General features: G+C 36.7%; 1 protein-coding gene across 6 annotated transcripts in view; it reads left to right on the plus strand.

Moving 5' to 3' along the window:
* Positions 1 to 260: 260 nt before the first annotated feature.
* Positions 261 to 18,193, plus strand: part of Gpbp1 (GC-rich promoter binding protein 1) — a 58,256-nt gene continuing 40,323 nt past the window's right edge. For 2 of the 6 annotated variants that reach the window (XM_063258194.1, XM_063258200.1), the window contains exons 1-2: positions 371 to 571; positions 1,733 to 2,667. The gene's annotated coding sequence lies outside the window, so the exon portion shown is untranslated. Of the gene's footprint in view, positions 279 to 370; positions 572 to 1,732; positions 2,683 to 18,193 lie in introns of those variants that run through there. The other 4 variants (XM_063258196.1, XM_063258197.1, XM_063258198.1 and 1 more) reach the window with 4 other exon arrangements.

Below are 18,193 nucleotides of genomic sequence, written 5' to 3' on the forward strand. Positions count from 1 at the left end.
CCTTCCACAGAACGTTCCCGATTGTTCGCGTCTCACGTCAGCAGCAGGGGGTAATCCCCGACTCCAGCTGCTCCTGACGTCACCGCGCAGAGCCACCGCCCCCTCTGCTGCGGCGCGTCCCTGCCTCCCGGCCTTCTCGACGCCCCGCCCCCAATCGTAGCCACGCCTTCCCCAGCCTTCGACGTAGTGGGTGGGGCTTGTCTGACCAGGGCGTGAGCGGTTGCTCTGGCCAGAAGGTTCTCTGGTAGAAGCGCTCCTCCTGCTGCCCCGCCCAGTAGGTTCGTTCGCATCACTTCTTCCACACCCTTTCTTCCTCCTTCTTCTCCTCGCCCCGCCTTCCTCACCTCTTCTCTTCAACCCCTGTGGTTCCTTCCCCGCCTCGCCACCACCTACGATCTCGCGAGACTTGGCCCAGAACATTGCGGATCGGGTCGGCGCCATTTTGGGACTGAGACTGGTTGTGGGGGAGGGAAAAGCGGCAAAAGGGGATTATTCAAAGTGCCGAAAACCTCCTCCCGGGATCGAGCGCAGCGGCACCCCCAGGCCAGGGGTACCTCTGGTGGGGCAGAAGGTAACACCATTCTCTGGCCTCCGCACCGGAGCCCGGGGGAGGAAGGGAAGAGGGTGCCTGGGTCGGTGTCGAGGTTTGAGGGGCCGGAGCGGCGTTGGCGGCGCGACGTGCGGTTTCCCGCGGACGGGGGCGGCGGGGAGCAAGGAGAAGAGGGGCGGGAGGCGCGGGGAGGCCTCCCCCGGTGCTGACTGACTCAGCTCGGCGGAGCGGAGGTGGCGGTTGTGGGGAGGGGGCGGGTGGCCGAGCTACGAGGCTGGGGGGGGCGATGGCGTAGGCTAGGACTAGTCAGGCGCCGTCCGCACTCGGCTCTCCCGGGGCCTTCAGCACGCGGCCGCCTCCTGTGCACCCTGCCCGGCGTCGTGGAGGGAGTCGAGGCCGAGCTGTGGCCTTCGGCTGATTCTTTGGCGGCGCCTGACTTGTCCCAGCTCTCCCCGCCTCCCATAGGTCCGAGACCCTTGCGGCGGACGGAGGTGAGGGCAGCTTCGGTGGAGCCCTGTGGGGTTTGAGGGGACTGGAAAGATCGTTCTTTCTGGGGTTTACGAAAAGGGCTTGGTTTTTCCTACCCTCCCCCAGTTTAATGAGAAACCTATTTTCTTAATTCAAGGAAATAGGAACCCACACCTTTACCCGATTGGAGCCCTTCGTAGAGGGGAAGGTCTGTCTCAGGCAAAATTCAGAAACGTACTGTTCTGGTCCATATCCACCTTTTTTAGCCTCTGGGAGAAAATAATGCTTCCTCTTTTAGATACTCTTAATTTGGAGGAAGCTTCTTTTCTCCAAGTTACATTCACAGTACCAGTGTCCGTGGCAGCACACGTCTGTGTATTACTTTTCTTTGGTACATGAAATAGGATTAGGTCTTTCGTAAGATTGTGTTCCAGTTCCAGTTTCAATATTTACCCAAAACTATTTTTGTTCATAAAATCTGTCAGTGTTATATCGTGTTTCCAGTTCAAACCGGCATTTGTACTACGTGATACCGTGCCCCCCCCCCCCCCATTCAGCAGACTTACTGAATGCTTAGTTAGGCACATCCCTTTTCCAGGCTCTCCTAGGATTAAATAGAAGCAAATTTCTCTCACAAGATTGACTTTTAAACTGGGGATTGGTTGTTAGCTCGAAATCAAAACTTTGTGTAACTTGTTTTTATAACTTTTACAGGTGATTGAATTACTCAGATGTGAAGATCGTCTTCTGAGTTTTGTGTAAAAGGCCCCGGATATTTCATGTGGCCATTTTGGAATTACAGTGTTTTTGGATAATTTTGCCCCAGAAGTTTATTAAAATTGGCAAGAATCGTCTCTGAAGTTAATTGATAGTGCTATCAATTCAAGAAGCTACCCAGAAAGAGACCCAGATATTCATCAATATTTTGGTTCAAACGGATTATATAACTGGCTAAAGTATTTCAGCTGGTAGCACCCCCTCCTGCTGTTGGTGTTCTTCAGCCAAAATTGTAAGATATGATTAATTTGTGTATTGAGTAGTTTCAGCAGTTTCAAATTATTGTTTAACTATTACTGAAGTTTCATGGCAATTTATTTTTACCTTTATTAAGTTTTAGGGATTTTCTGACCTCAGTCCTTCCCATGTCTCAGTGGAACAGCTTTTCTGGATGAAGATATTGAAAGAATACAGAGTTTTTTTTCTTGTTACCTTTATAATTTACGGGGAAATTTAAGATGTTGCAGTTTCCCACCAGCGTGGTAGTATTGAGATAGCTATTCGTGTCTGTATGCTGAAGTTTAGGAGTACTCTTCAGATGTGAAATTTTCTTTTTGTTTCTGCTTTTTGACTCATAACTTGGATATTTCTTCTGGAGTGGGATAAATACAACAGTGACAAGTACATGGAATAATAAAGAAGACTGATCTTAAATCCAAAGAACTTGGCTAATTTTGGAGATAGCCATATGAAAACTTTAAAACAGAAGTATGGGTAGCTGACTTGAAATAACTCTATGTCAAATAGTCATAGGTTAAGTATCTTCAAAGAACTTGGATATTTCAGAGGATACAAAATAAAAAAACAAACTGGAAAACATAAAGATTACAGAGAAAAAGTCAACACCTTCTTGTGCAGTCCTGTTGGAATTTGTAAGTACTCTTATGGTGAGCAAATCAAGTGTTCATTTGTAAACTGATGAGAATCCAATTTATCCTTTGTTATTGTTGGAAACCTTTCAGTTTCTTGTGATAATATTACTTAGCTTCAATTTCCTGGACAGTCTAAAAACAACCATTAACCATTGTCTTAGCTAAAATGCAGGGAAAAAAAGAAACTAAGAGTATTTCAAATTTATAACAGTGTCAAAAGTAGTTTTTGTGTTTATGTTAATGTTAACTTTAAGCTTTGTAACTCCATAGAAAGGTAGAAAATTTACAGCAGAAATTTTGTGTCTTGTTAGCTGTTTTACATAGCCAGTTTATTTCTAAGTGTGAGTTTAAACTTTGTGTTATTAGGTTCCATTTTAGAGATACATAACATTAAACTGTACTACAGGTTTTGGTTTGTAGTCTGGTATTTCACAACCTGTGTTGTTTTGGGGTGTAACTGTTTGTGACATTTTAATTCATTGTAGAAATTTTTTCAAACAACTTTTTTGAGGTAGTTTTATATTTCAAATTAGGCTTTTGGTTTTAAAAAGAAAACTTATTAGCGGGAAAGAGACAAAAAGTCAGCAAGCTAAATTCAGAACCTTTTAATTGCTAGGTGTACATATCTGTAATCCCAGCATTCTGGAGACTTGACATGAGATAGGAGGCTCCCCTAGTTCCAGGCCAGTCCCCTGTTCCAGGGTACATAGTGAATTCAGCGCCATTCTGAATTGCTTAATGAGACTCTACTTGAAAACAACAAAATGAAAACTTTAAAATAACATGAATATATGTGTATACATAGATTTCAACCAGCAACCTTAAGCTGGCTTAATTTTTTTTTTTTTGTCTTTTCCTTTTTATTGGTACCAGGGATCGAACTCACGACTGCCTGCTTGCAAGCCAGGTGCTTATGCTGCTGAGCTAAATCCCCAGCCCCTAACCTGGCTTAATTTTATAAAAAAAAGCATTTTTCTGAAAAGTTGTTAATAATGGTTGCAGTTTTAGGAGTCTTTTTTGGGCAAATGACGAAAATCATCTTTTTAATATTTAAGAGTTTTTACTGTGATTGACCCCAGGGCTTTGAGCATGTAAAGCAGGTGTTCTACCACTGAGGTGCATCCCGGGTTCTTTTATTTTTATTTTGAGTCGGGGTCTCCATAAGTTGCTCAGGCTGTTCTCAGCAGGATCCCCATCTTCACAACTGGCTAGGACTGAACGTTTTCAGTTACAATTAATAGTCGCTTTGTTTGATTTTTTTTTTTTTTAAGTTAATTTTTTTTTAAAATACACTAAATTTTAAAATAATAGTGAGGAAGATGAGTGTTGACACAATTAGTGTTTATTTCATCTAATTATTTTTCTGAGATGAAAGACTATAATTTTTGAACAATTTTCCAAGGATGGCTTACTAACTTGTTAATTGCTCATTTATTTCTAAACAATTTTTTTGGCTAACCTGTTGAATTTTTAGCTCCCTTATACAAAAAGGCAAGAATCTACTAGATATTCTGATACTCATTTTGTAGCATTTAGTATCTGCGTTAAAATTGAAATTAAAGTTTGACTGACAATTGCTTATAATAGATGAGGTTACATACATCTTTTGTTAGATCTGTGTTTAGTAATTTCTAATTGAGTTTCAATCTTAATTTGTATAATAATTGGTGAGAGCATTCTGACTTTGGGAGAGCTTGTATTTTATGCATTCCAGTTTAATGGTTTTTCAAGTTGCTTGTTCAGAAAATATGTGTCTTTGATGTGATTAAGAAGTTGGACTGTTACTTGTGATTTTGTTTCCCTTATAGTGTTAGCACAAGCACTGGGGTCAAGATAAATTTTTCCAGGGACTAGGGTTTTTAACTTAACCCTTAAATAGGCTAATGTTTGTGAACCTTACTTACATGAGTTGTTCAGAGACAGATTTTTCTTACTTGAGTGTTTTGATATTTTTTTTTTTTTTTTTTGGTCTTTTTCCTTTTTATCAGTACTGGGGATCGAACTCACGACTGCCTGCTTGCAAGGCAGGCGCGTATGCCACTGAGCTACATCCCCAAATATGTTTGGATATTTTTAATATTTTACTTTATTTTTTTGAGAAAGGGACTTGCTGTGTAGCTCAGGCTGAACTTGAAGTTACGGAGATTGTACTGTGTCAGTCTCCTGAGTGCTGGAATTACAGTGTGCCACCACACTTGGCCAATATTTTTAATAATCTTGAGGAATTGAACTCTAGTATCAGTGGAGTACAAAGAGAACAATTGTTGGACTGCTTCTCCTCTTTCTTATGTGTACCTCTTCCTGTCTCTGTTGGTTCAGTTTTTTTTCTCCCATAATGTAAACTACAGGTCTAGAATTAATTGTAGTAGTTAACATTTATAGATGGTAATGGTATTGTGTTTTTGCCTTGTACACAGTATATCTTAATTTGTGAAGATACTACTATGAAGAAAGCACTGTTACAGTGTGTGAGAAAATTAAGATTTAAGAAGACTGTAGAAAGTTACTTGGTTAGAATTACAATCTTGACCAGCACTCCTAAAAGTCTGACTCTAAAGCTGGCCATATAGCACTTCTGCTTTTTCTGTTTTTTTTTTTTTTTTTTAACCCTTTCTTGGCAGTGATAGGTGTTGGCCTGGCACACAATAGGCAGATTCTATTACCCCAGCCCAACTCATATTCTTACTGTGTCGTACTGACATTCCCTTCTTAAGGATACTATTTTGGTTCTTTTTTTTTTTTTTTTTTTTTTTTTTGTCTTTTTGAGACAGGATTTTGCTGTGCAGTTTAGCCTGGCCTTAAGCTCACTTTGTAGCCCCGCCTGGTCTTCAATTCTCAGTGATCCTCTTGCCTTAGCCTCTCAAGTACTGGGATTACAGGTGTAACCACCAGGCCTGGATATTTTGGTAAATACTGGTTATTATCCAAGTGGAGCTTGGTGAGGTTAAGAGCTAGAACAGGAATTTATTAGGTTTACTGTTGAATAGCTGTGAGGGTGATGACTTAAAAATTAAAACATGATTTTAGATTATATTCGAATCTGATTCACCCATAATATCTCTTTCCATAGGTATGGAACTAAACGTATATTAGTTTTGTTTCAGTTTTTCTGTTTTTGAACTGAAATTACTACATGGTGTTTTATGCTTAAAGCATCTGATCAGCACTCTGGAGGCTGAAACTGGAGGATTGCTAGTTCCAAACCCAGGGTTCCATGAGACCTTGTGTTTTAAAAAAAACCCTCCAAAACAGAAGTAAACAAAACAAAATAAAAAGCCCTCTGCTAGTACATTAAAATTGAGCAAGGGAGGAATAATGGGAAAAGAATAGGAGTAAGCAAGAAGAAAAATTGGGTGAGTTGGAGAAGAAGAAAATAAGGATTTAAACTTCTGATCTGAAAGTAGAACAAGCATAGATGCTATAAAGTAGGCCAGATTATGTTTTTGACCCAGTCATCTTGCTGTTTTTGTTTTTAAAATTTTTATTAGCACATGTTTGCAGTAAATGATGATTTAAGTTCATCATGGAGAGTTGGTACATGTGGCCAGATAAAAATGTTTAGGACACAATTTAGATTAAGATAAAGTTAATTTAGGCTGGAGTAAAAAAAATGCTAATGGGAAGCAAACTTAGTTGAGGATACTGGAATACCTAGAAAAAGACATGTGTCGTCTTACATGTTTACCGGCTCCCATTTGGTATATTTCCACATTAAGCTAATGGAAAATATGATGCGGAGACTTTGTTAATTTGTGAAATGTAATGTAAAGTTTTATTGCAACCATACCAATTTTAAGATTCTTAATATATTTTACATTGTCAAACCAGTATTTTGAAAATGGTCAAAAATTATATTGTTTATTAGTAGCATTACCTGTATCCCTAGAGTTGAATGTTTGACTTTTTTTTTTTTTATGTTTATGACACATAGCTTAGGGAGTCTCATGGCCAACATGAGACTCTGCCTTAGAAATAAAAAGGGATAGAGCTCTTGCTTGCATGTCTTGGGTTCAAGGCCCTATTCTGCCTACCGCCCTCCAAACACAGAGATGTGTTCCCTGCCTTTTGGTTTGTTTTGTACACCAGAGGTTCTTGTTTGGGTATGTGGATGAAAGTGAGAGCCAGTGATTTCTGAGAATTCTTAGAAATTGGTAATTTTGTGGCGCTTCCATGTACTTTTGGAGAAGTATAGGTTCCATGCTTTCAGTAGAACCCTCAGGGAAAACAGAATGTTTAAAATTACTGATAACCCTTTTTCAGTTGAGTTTCTTTTTTAGAGCAGGAAAATTTACCGAAAAAAAGGAATGAGGAATTGGACTAGTTCCCTAGACACTGGAGGAGTCTGCATGGGTTGCCCTATGTTTGGGCTCTTAAAATTTCAACTGCTTGTTTTTTCCCTTTTTGTCACCTTCCCCCACCACTCAAAAAATAAAGTGTTGAATCTATGCCTGTAAGTAATTGTTAGTTTTTGTATCTTTCTGTATAAAATTTCACTTTTGTTTTTGAGACTATCTTGCTGTGAAGTTTAGACCGGCCTTGAGCTTATTCTATAATGTAGGCTGACCTTAAACTGGAAGCTATCCTTTTTTCTCAGGCTCCATAGTGCTGGATTTAGGGACTTTTGCCACTACGCCCAGTTTGTTTTGGTTCTTTGAGACAGGGTCTCCCTGTGTATTCAGGCTGGCTGTGAACTCACAGTTTTTAGCCCAGGCTGGCCCCAAATTTGGAGTGATCTTGTGCCTCAGCCTACCAAGAAATGAAATTATAGGTGTGCCCTGTTATATATTTTCCTTGAGCCAATTTTCTGTTCACAGGTTGGGGAACCCATTGGTTTTTTTGTTTGTTTGTTTTGGTACCAGGGATTGAACTCAGGATCTAGCACTTGCCTGGCAGGTACTTATGCCCATAAGCTAAATCCCCAGCCCTTGTGTTCTGGTGTTTGATTTTTGTGCCCTTCAGTTTTCAGATTAACTTTTAAAAATTACATATTTTTTTCTCATACTTTTTTCTTTTAGTAAAAAAACTGGAAGTTAAAAATTCAAATAAATTAGGCTCTCTTTAAAGCTTAGGACTTGCAGTACTTTTTAAAAATTCCTTAGAGAGATCTTTGCAAATGGGAAGAGGATTAAGGGAGGGTAAGGGGAAGTAAAAAAGAATTTAACATAAGTTGTGCTGATTCCCCAGGATGAATGTTAGTTACTATTATATACTGCAAATATGTACTAATAAAAATTTAAAAAGACTTTTAAAAAAAGTTGTTAAACTAAAAAATTGTTGGAAGTGTCTTTATGGACAAATGGAAGAGATTTTCAGTTAATATAAATTCATATATTTAAGTTGGTAAATTAAAAAAATACACTATAATTTCTGTGGATTAGCAGTCAAGAGCAGTTTAGTTGATTGTTCATTTCCTTTCAGCTTTTTAAATAAAATCTAAGTGAAAGTTGACTAGGGCTACAGTTTGACTGAGGCATGGAGGTGGTTCTTGTAGGATGGTACAGAGGGTCTGTAGAATTAAGGTTGGATATTAGCTGAAGTACTCAGTTTCTTTCCATGTGGATGGATTATCTTTACAGTATGGCTTTTGGATTTACCAGAGAGGGTGATCTGAGAAGGAAGATGCAGTACCTTTTGTGACTTAGTCACTTACACGGTACATTCTGTCTGCTAGAAGCAAGTCACTACTACTAAGTTTTGCCTGAAATCAAGACGGGAATTAGGCTCTAGCTTTTGCTAAAGGATTTGCGGATATATGTAAAAACCACAATAGGAGGTAGTCTTTTACATCTACTAGTTGTCCTCATAAATAGTCATAATCTTCATCCCACATACAGGATATTAGACTATCAGACAGTTTGGAAAGAAAGTATGTATTGTGTTTATATGGGTTCAGGAGACTTGAAACTTTCTGTAGCTGCCATACAGGTTGTGGAGGTAAAGGTACATGTGGTATTTGGGTTTTTTGACATGATGGAATCTTAACACCCACACTGTAGTCCAAGGTTCAGCTAGTACCCTGCTCCCATTTTGATGCCTTTTGCTGTACATTAATTTCCCAATTAGTATAGTAAATGAATTAGAAAAATTATGGTACAATAAATAGCAAAATATCCCCCTTCCCCCTCCTTAGTACTGAGGGTTAAACTCAGAATCTGACACTGAGCTACTTTGCCAGCTCTTTTCCTTTTTTTTTTTGAGACAAGTCTCAAGTGATCATCCTGCTTCAGCTTCCTAGAGTACTAGTATTGTGGGTGTGCACCATGATGGCTGGCTAAAAAAAACCCTCCCCTTTCTTTTTTTCATCTTTTTGAGACCCAGTCTCAGCTAATTCAGGCTGGCCTTGAGCTCACTTTGTAACCCAGGGAGGTCTCAACTTCACGAGGATCCTTGTCCCTCAGCCTCCTGAGTGCTGGGATTACAAGTGTGTGCCATCCAGATATTTTGTTTTTTGAGGCAAGATCTTGCTATGTAGTTCAGTCTGTCCTTGAACTCACTGTGTAGCCCACACTGGCCTTAAACTCACATCAGTCCTCCTGCCTCAGCCTCCAGAGTAGTAGGATTACAGGTATGGCCATCACATTCAGCTAAAAATACCATTTTTAAATGTATAGTTCAGTAGTATAAAAATATATTTACGATGTGTAGCCATCACCACCACACATTACTACAATTTTTTTTGTTTTCCTAAACTGAAACTACACACTTACTTAATGTGATTGCCCTTTTTGCCATATCCCCAGCTCCTTTTTGTCTGAATTTTGAGTACTTTTAGGTGAACCTTAAATACATGAAATCATACTGTGTCTTTTTGTGATTAGTTATTTTGTTTAATCATAATGTCATCAAGGCTTATGTTGTAGAATCATTTCCTTCCTTTTTTAAGGCTGAATATTCAGTTGTATGTGTTTGTCTGTTTATGTGTTGGTGGACACTGTAATTCCTTTTACCTTTTTGCTATTGTGTAAAACGTTACTATAAAAATGAGTATACAAACAACTGTTCATGTTTTTCATTTTAATCCTTTTGCGTATATAATGAGCAACAGAATTGCTGGATCATATGGTAACATTGCTTGTAATTGAAGCTACCATAACGATTTCCATATCAGCTGTACCATTTCACATTCATTCTAACAGGGCACAGAGGTTCCAATTTCTCCATATCCTTTTCAACATTTATTTTCTGTGTTTTAGTAGCTATTTTACTGGTACAAAGTGATGTCTGTGGTTTCTATTTGCATTTTTCTAGACAGTGATCTTGAGTGTTTTCATATACTGATTAGTTCTTTGTGTATTTTTGGAGAAATATTTGAGTCTTTTTGCCTATTTCATTTGGTTTTATTGTTGCTTTATCATGAGTGGATCTTTTGGAGGGACATTACTGGAGATCAAACCCAGGACCTTGCACATATTTACTGTTGCCCTATGAGTACTTTTTAAAGTATCCTTTACTGTGCTAAAATACTTCCTTCCTTGATAGGAATGTTCCTCTTCTAGACAAACCACTGTGGCACTACATGTTGAATTATGTCCCTTTTACATTTTTGATTATATTTATCTATTATTTTTATCACATGCTATAAAGGAAGAATTTTAGCATAGTAAAAGGGACTTTAAAAAGTACTACAGAAGGGGAGGGGATTTAGTTCAGCAGCACAAACGTCTGCCTAGCAAGCGTTGTGAGTTCAGTCCCTGGTACCAAAAAAGAAATTACAGCAATATATCTGAGAAAACAGAAACGTCCATACACTGTAATACACTAAAAAAAATTTGGTATTTGAGAAAGACTAGAACAAATGTCACATATAAATGGAGTCATCCCCTCACAGAATTCAGTAGAGCAACTTTGCCATCTGTAGGCATGTTTTAACAGTACTGGAGGTAATTGTAATTTACAGGTTGTAACACTTGCTTATGTATTATCTGTCATCTTCATTTGAGAAGTAAGGATCAATATGGAGTCTTGGCAGTCAAAATCAGTTCCTTTCCCTATCCATCTTTCCCCCCTTCCTCTCTTTCCTTCCCTTCTTTCTCCCCCTCCCCATTTATTTTACCTTCCGTATTTATGTTTTAGGTCTTGATTGAATTCCATTGTCTTATCATCAGCTAATTGTGTCTCTGCTTTTATTAACCAGACATTTCATGAGGTGGTTTATGTTTTCATTTTTATTTCCACAATTTTTTCTTCATTGTTTTCTTTTTTATTTCCATGTTTTTCATAGACATTGAACCTAGGACTTTGAGCATGCCGAACTGCTGCTGTACTATTGAACTGTAGCCCCAGCCCTTTTTTGTAACATCTTTGATGTTAGGATGTCGCTATGATTCTGAAAATCTTGTATTTGTGATGGTTAATAGTAAAGAGAATGAATGAATTCATTATTTGAGTATTTTATTATGGTAGTGATCATGATTTCCTTAATTTTTTTGTAACTTTATATTTATTAGTAATTATTTGCTACTCAAAAAGTCAGCTGCCTCATATTTTGGATTATCCATTCAGTTAAGAACACATAAGTGCAGTGAGTGTGGCTGTGTAGTTGAAATATTTTTATGCTTAAAGTGTTTGTTTTCTTAAGTAATACACATCTGTTAAGCAAATACCTTATGTGTCCTGGTGATAAAGTGGAATTTGATACAAATTATGATTTACATTCCAATGGTTTTCAAACAAAAGGTAAAAAGCATATTAATTGCAAGACTAGGAAACACATAGTAAAATTTGTTTGATCTTAGAATACTACATATCAATTTCAGGACTTTTTTGTTTCATAAAACATTCAAAGTATGTATATATATAGTATTCTTTGTGAAGTAGAACTTTTAATAATAATACTTTTTTTAGTAGCTAACTGTGAAAGTCAGCTGTATTATTGTACTTACTTGATTTCTGATTTTTTATGATTTGAGAGGTTTTTTTTTTTCTTTTTAATTTTTTTTGTCTTTTTCCTTTTTACCGGTACCGGGGATCGAACTCACGACAGCCTACTTGCAAGGCAGGTGCTTATGCTGCTGAGCTAAATCCCCAGCCCTGAGAGGTTGTTTTTTTAATCACTACATTTAGAACTCTGGGGCAAGATCTTGAGAAAAGCGAATATGGCTGAGTGAGCAGAACCCTACACGGAGACCCAGGAGGAGTAACTATAGCAATGTAAGAGAAACCAATCTGGCATATTGGGTTAGCCCTGGCAAGAAATGAGGTCAGAGAGGTTAAATATTGTTTGGTGAACTGCATGAGATAAGAATTCAAGGATGACTTGTCTTCTCCTTGCCACTAGATTTGTTTTCTGAAAGCACATTTACAGATCATTGCAGCTATAAAACTTAACAAGTACTTTCCTGGCCTGCTGAGTTAACTGTGATTTCTCATCCTTGTGCTGTTCAAGGCCCTCTAGGAGGTATCTCCAAAGAGCTTTCTGTATTTGAATTTAGAAATAGCTTGAATGTAATTGAACCAGTTGTTACTGGTGAGAGTTTAGTGACTCATCTATTTCAGATATATTTGTTATAGGATGGTTTAGTATACATGTGTGGAAAGGAAGCTTCCAATAGTTGTTATAAGAGGTGTGCTCAAAGAACTTCCCTGACTTTAAGTTCTTTAACACAAAGTGGTTGCTTCATTGCTTGCCTACTTGGGCCTGCCATTCCTTCTTGAGAGGTGAGGAGAAACAGTGATAAATTTATCCACCTGTCTTGTGTGACAGTTTTCTGCTTAATTAAAAGACATAGTTTTGAGTCTTAGAACTAACAAGTTTGTAAATTTTAACAATGTCTATATCACCTTTTTTTTTTGTCTTTTTCCTTTTTATCGGTATTGGGGATCGAACTCATGACTGCCTGCTTTCAAGGCAAGTGCTTATGCCACTGAGCTAAACCCCCAGTCCCCTATATCACCTTTTTATCTTAAAGAATGTGTAGTACCTCCTCTAGTTATAAACCCTGTTTTTTTTTTTTTTTTTTTTTTTTAAAGTAAAGTTTATTGAAGGGTAGTTAAGTAAAAGCACTTGCCTAGCATGCACAGGACCTTGGGTTGAATCTCTAGTACTGTAAAAAACACAAAAAAGGTGTCATTAAATACATTGCCAGTTTATTCAGGGTAATTCTTTTGGAGCACGTCATTGCCACAGTGCTTACAGTGTAGGATACCTTTTGATGTAAGGGTATTTTATTTGGGTAAATATTTACTTGATAAGTAGTTTTTTTCCTAATATTAAGAGAAATAGATATTGTACAATGCAAACATTTCAGAAATTATAAAACAGGATTCGAATACAGGCTATTTCTACTTTTGAATACAGTGTTGGAATATCTTCAAGTGGGTATCAGTGGTGGACATTTAGGAGGAAGAGGCCAATAAGCAGGTAATGGAACAAGGAAGTCCCATGGCTAGGAGCATTGGGTACAATGGTGCCAGTCTTTCTGAGGATAGTGATTCTCTTATCCTGCTGGATCTCAGGTATTAGAACAGCATCCAGTGTTTCCAAGATCGCAGCAATCCCAGCATTTTGGGACTGAGGCAGGACTGTCTTTAGTTTGAAACTAACGTGGACTATGTATGAGTTCGAGACCAGCCTGAACATAATTGAAAGACTTTCAAAAACCAAAAAAGCCAAAAACCAAACACTTCCAATTCTGCCTCTTTGTTGTTTAAGATGTTTTTAGCCTTTAAAAAAGTAATTTATCTGTTGACAGTTTTTTGAAAAATATTTCTAAGAAAAAAGTAATTTGTTATACCTACCATTTATCTGAAAAGATTTGTAGCCGCAAATTGTTTAAAGTTACTTACGTTTGCCACTGGTTGGCTGTTAGAGATAGGCTTGTCCTCTGAGCCTGGTATCTTCCATTGCTTAGCCCGTATTGGCCATTCAATAAGAGTTTATTCAGATTGTTTTATCTCAGTTAGTTTAATTATTTGCAGTATAATAAATTAAAATTTACCTTTATGAGAACTTAGAAAAAAGTCCTATAGGCTGATTTCAGAAAGATTTATCATTTCAGTTTTGTGAGGAATGAGAAATCCAGTAAGAATAAATGTATTTAAGGAGTAATGTTCATGTTTTGTGTGTAGGACAGTAAGTCAGTTTAATTTTGTTTGTTTTTGTGTGCTGGGATTCAAACCCAGAGGTTTGGGCCTGTTAGGCATTCTGTGACTGAGCTACACATCCAGCCTTGTATGATTCATCCCTCCCCCGTTTTCTGTGTATATTTTGAATTTGTTCAATATTTCATTCATTGCTCTATAAGTTTCAAAATTGAGAATTAAAAACATCCCGTTTCCAAAATGGATTGCTTTTTTTGAATAAAATTTTTTGGAGAAATGAGCATACATTGATGCATTAATGTATTTTTTCATATATAACAATAAGTATTACAGTTTTTGTAACTTATGATTTTGAGAGTACTGGGGATTATATTCAGGACCTTCATATTCATTTAAAAAATTTTTTTTTTATCGGTACTGGGATAGAACTCATGACCATGCGCTTGCAAGGCGGGTGCTTATGCCGCTGAGCTAAATCCCCAGCCCCTTCATATTGATTCAAAACTCCATCTCTTTAAAAAAAAAAAAAATTTTGGGGAGCAGTATTGAGTGTTGGAATTGGGCAAGCTGGGCCAGAATTGTAGTTCACCTGCCTCAGCCTCCCACACTGTTGAGATTACAGGCATGCACCACTGTGTTTGACTCCCCTTTTTGGTTTTTTATGACAACCCACTACTCCAAATAAGTATAGAAAGGTTTTGAGGATTAAGTTAGAGGTAAACTGAGGAGGATTGGTACATACAGTAAAAGGAGCATTAGAGTGGAATCTTTTGAAAAGTTGAATATTTCTAAATCCCTAGATTTGTTATGAAATTCACTAGTACTGTTTTATATTACAAATAGTTTGATCTATGTCTAAGCACAGCATTTGCTAACAGGGCAAAACAATTGGATACTTTCATGACCCAAACTAAAACATGCAATCAAAAATTTTTTTGCTTCCTTTAGAGGATATGCTTGTTAGGCAAGGATTTTATTTTTACTTTAATATTATTTACTTTCTTGTGTTCATAACTCTTTAGTTTGTTTAAAAACAGTTTTTAAGGCTCTGCCTAAGTAAGTTCTTTTGCGTTACAGTCTACAGAGAAGATCAAGGGAAGTCTGGAAATCACTACTCATTAGATACCTACTAAGTGCTGGTAGAATTTTATTGTTCTAAAATAGTGAAGCAAACAAATCAAGTGGAATAAAAAGGTCAGAGTATACTTCTCAAAGTTAACTTACTGATAAAAATATGAAATGAACGTGTTTCATATCTTGGCCAATTTTTAAAGTTATTTTTCCCTTTTTTGTTTTTGTCTTTTTGAGATAGGGTCTCGCTGTACAGTTCAGGCTAGCCTTTAGCTCACTTTGTAGCCTAGGCTGGTCTTGAACTCACAAGGATCCTCCTGCCTCAGCCTGAGTGCTGGGATTACAGGCGTGAGCCACCATGCCTGGCTTATTTTTCTCACTTTATTTTTGTTTATGATTCTTATTGGTACATTTTAGGTATATATAATGATCACATTCAGCATAGAGAATTTGTACCTGTTGTACATGATATAACTTGATTCTTTTTCCCATTTCCCTACCCTCCCTTCAATGCCCCTCTGCCCATTTATAAAAGCTTTGTTTTCAGTTTTTCCTCCTTTTCTCATTCTTCTTTTGTAACTTGATAGTTTGGAAAATTTGGGGCCCGTTAATTTAGTATCTCAATGAGTTGACTTGTCTAATATTCATACTGATGTTATACATCATTGGTGTAGAATATTATAGAAGAGATACAGTACTTGTTTGGTTTGTTTCATTCAGTCTTGTGGCACACATGTCAAATTGGTCTTTCACTAGTAATACTGTTTTCCCTTGATCTTTTAAAGTGTTTTCCAGGCTATTTTACTGAAAAGTTGTAGTAATAAAACTTGGAGATTCCTCAAATACACATACTTATATCTGTCTGGATTCATGGTTTACTTTATTTGAGGAATTATACTCTCATTTTTTCTTAGAGATAAAAATCACAGTTAATCATTTTAGCAAGTACAGTTTTGGCGTTTAGTACATCCACAGGGTTTTGAAATTACTGCTATGAAATTCTGCCCTCTCAAGAGTGCTTGGCAACAGCTCATCTGTTTTTTGTTACTTAATGAATTTATGTATTATAGATAGCTCATATAACTGGAATCATACATTATATAATCATTTCTGTCAGCCTTTCACTTAGGATGTTTTCAAGGTTTATACTTACAGTATGTACCAATATGCCACTCCTTTTTATGGCTAACATTCCATTTGTATGTATGTGTACCACATTTTGTTCATTCATTTGTCTATGTACAGACAGATGATTCTACTTTTTGACTATTTTGAATAGTGCTGCTGTGTAAACATTAGTGTATAAGTATTTTGACCATTTGATTATGTAGCTATCTTAATAGATATAAACTATTCTTATGTTTATTTTGATTTTTTTTTTTTTGGTACCAGGGACCGAACTCATGACTTTGTGATTGCAAACCAGGTACTTACGCCGCTGAGCTAAATCCCCGGCCTGATTCACATTTCTTTAATGACCAATGATGTTGAATGTATTTTTTGTAGTTAATTGGCCATTTGTATGTCTTCTTGGGAGAAATACCAACTCGAGTCATTTGCTTACTTTTGATTTGTCTTGTTGAATTGTAATTGTTCTTTATATATTCTAGATCTAGACTAGATATTTTTATTACTGATGGTATTGGTGTCACTGCAGAATCTGTTCCAAAATCCAAAGTCATGAAACTTATCACATTTTCTTTCAAGAATTTTATAGTTACAATTTTTATATTTAGGTTCTTGATTGGGGTTTTAAAAATATATACATAAAACTCATTTTTGTTGCATATGATAATTGTACATATATATGAGGCTGTGATATATTTCAGTACATGTGTATTGATAAGATCCAGGATAATTGGCATAGTCATCACTTCATTTATCAATTTTCTGTGTTGAGAACATTCAAAATCATTTATTATTTTTTTAAAAGTTTCATAAAGAAGATCCATGTAAGATATATACATTATATTTCACTGGTACATTAAAAACCATTTATTGAAACCAGATTATTTATTATCAAACTAGGGCAGTATTGTCTGTGATTTTCAATGCTAGTTAACTAATCAATGAATTTATTTGAAAAAGAGAAAGTGTTTTATTTACAAGGTGGCCCAATTTTATCAAGACTCAAGTCTCAAATCTATATCCTCAGAGATGGGGTTGGGGTGTTTACAGGATTAAAACAGCAGCAACTACAACAACAATAATAAACCTATAGTGGCCTGAGGCATACAGAAACATGATTGGAGGTTGGGAGAGTGAACAGTGGTATGTACATGTACTGTGTAATCAAACTTCATGGCATCTTCATAGGATGTATGTTCAGAAAATGATGATGGTGTTAAAAGTGTTGATTTGGGTCTGTAAAGCTTATCCATCAGAAAGCTTCATAGATCCATGTGAAGGGCTAGTGGTTTCAACCAGTTTTGAGCTACCTTTAAGTTACTGAAAAACAAGCACACGTTACTGTCTTACTCCTGAAACATATGTCAACACTATTGTCTATAAGTAAAGCCAGTGGGTGACCATCAACATTGATGATAAAAGCAAGAAACTAACAGTAAGTGAAGCTGCAGGAATTTTCCTTCTGTTTCGTAACCTGTAGACATTCTGTGATTATGAATGTGGTGGATTACTTTACCCAGATGTCCTTTAAGTTAGTTCTTGAATTTCCTGTCAATGCATATGTAGATAGTATTTTAGGTTACGTTTTGACTGTGGACAACAATACAGTATATCATTGATGGTACTATATGCTTCATATTAGGAAAGCAATTGGTTCTAGTTGTCTTATTTTATTTTTATTTTTGTTTTTATTTTTTTGTTACCAGGGATCGAACTCAATCTCATGTGTACCTTGCAGACGCTTATGCCACTGAGCTAAATCTGCGGCTTCTGTTTGATTTTTAAAAAAAGTTTTTCTGAGGTAGAATATACAGAAAGATCACCAGATTTAAATGTACAGTTTAAAGAATTTTGATTTGTACAGTTTGTATAAGCACTATCATAGTCAAGATAATGTCCTATTGCCCAAGAAATTGCTTTTTCCTCTTGCAGTCATCTCCAACCGTTGCAGCTGATTTAGTATTCATCATTATAGACTTAAGATTTTATTGTAAAAATATATACTTACAGTTTTAAAGATTTTAACTGGCTTTATTTGGTATTTTAGGATCTTTTTTGATTTTTTTTTATTTTAAAGATAAAATCTAGCAACACAAAATAGCAAAGCCAATCAAAACAAAACAGTGAAATTAGTACAGAACTTCAAAGCAAGATACTAGGAAAACAATAGCTACCATAGCATATCTTACTATCTTCACATTAGTTGTCCATTCTGTCAAGTATAGCAAAATCAAACCAAAACAAAACAGAATAAAACTAATCAAAACATAACATTGAATAAAGCAAA

This window comes from Cavia porcellus, unplaced genomic scaffold, assembly GCF_034190915.1.
Source record: "Cavia porcellus strain 051 isolate PalLab524CR breed Dunkin Hartley unplaced genomic scaffold, mCavPor4.1 scaffold_11, whole genome shotgun sequence".
NCBI classification, from domain to species: Eukaryota; Metazoa; Chordata; class Mammalia; order Rodentia; family Caviidae; genus Cavia; species Cavia porcellus.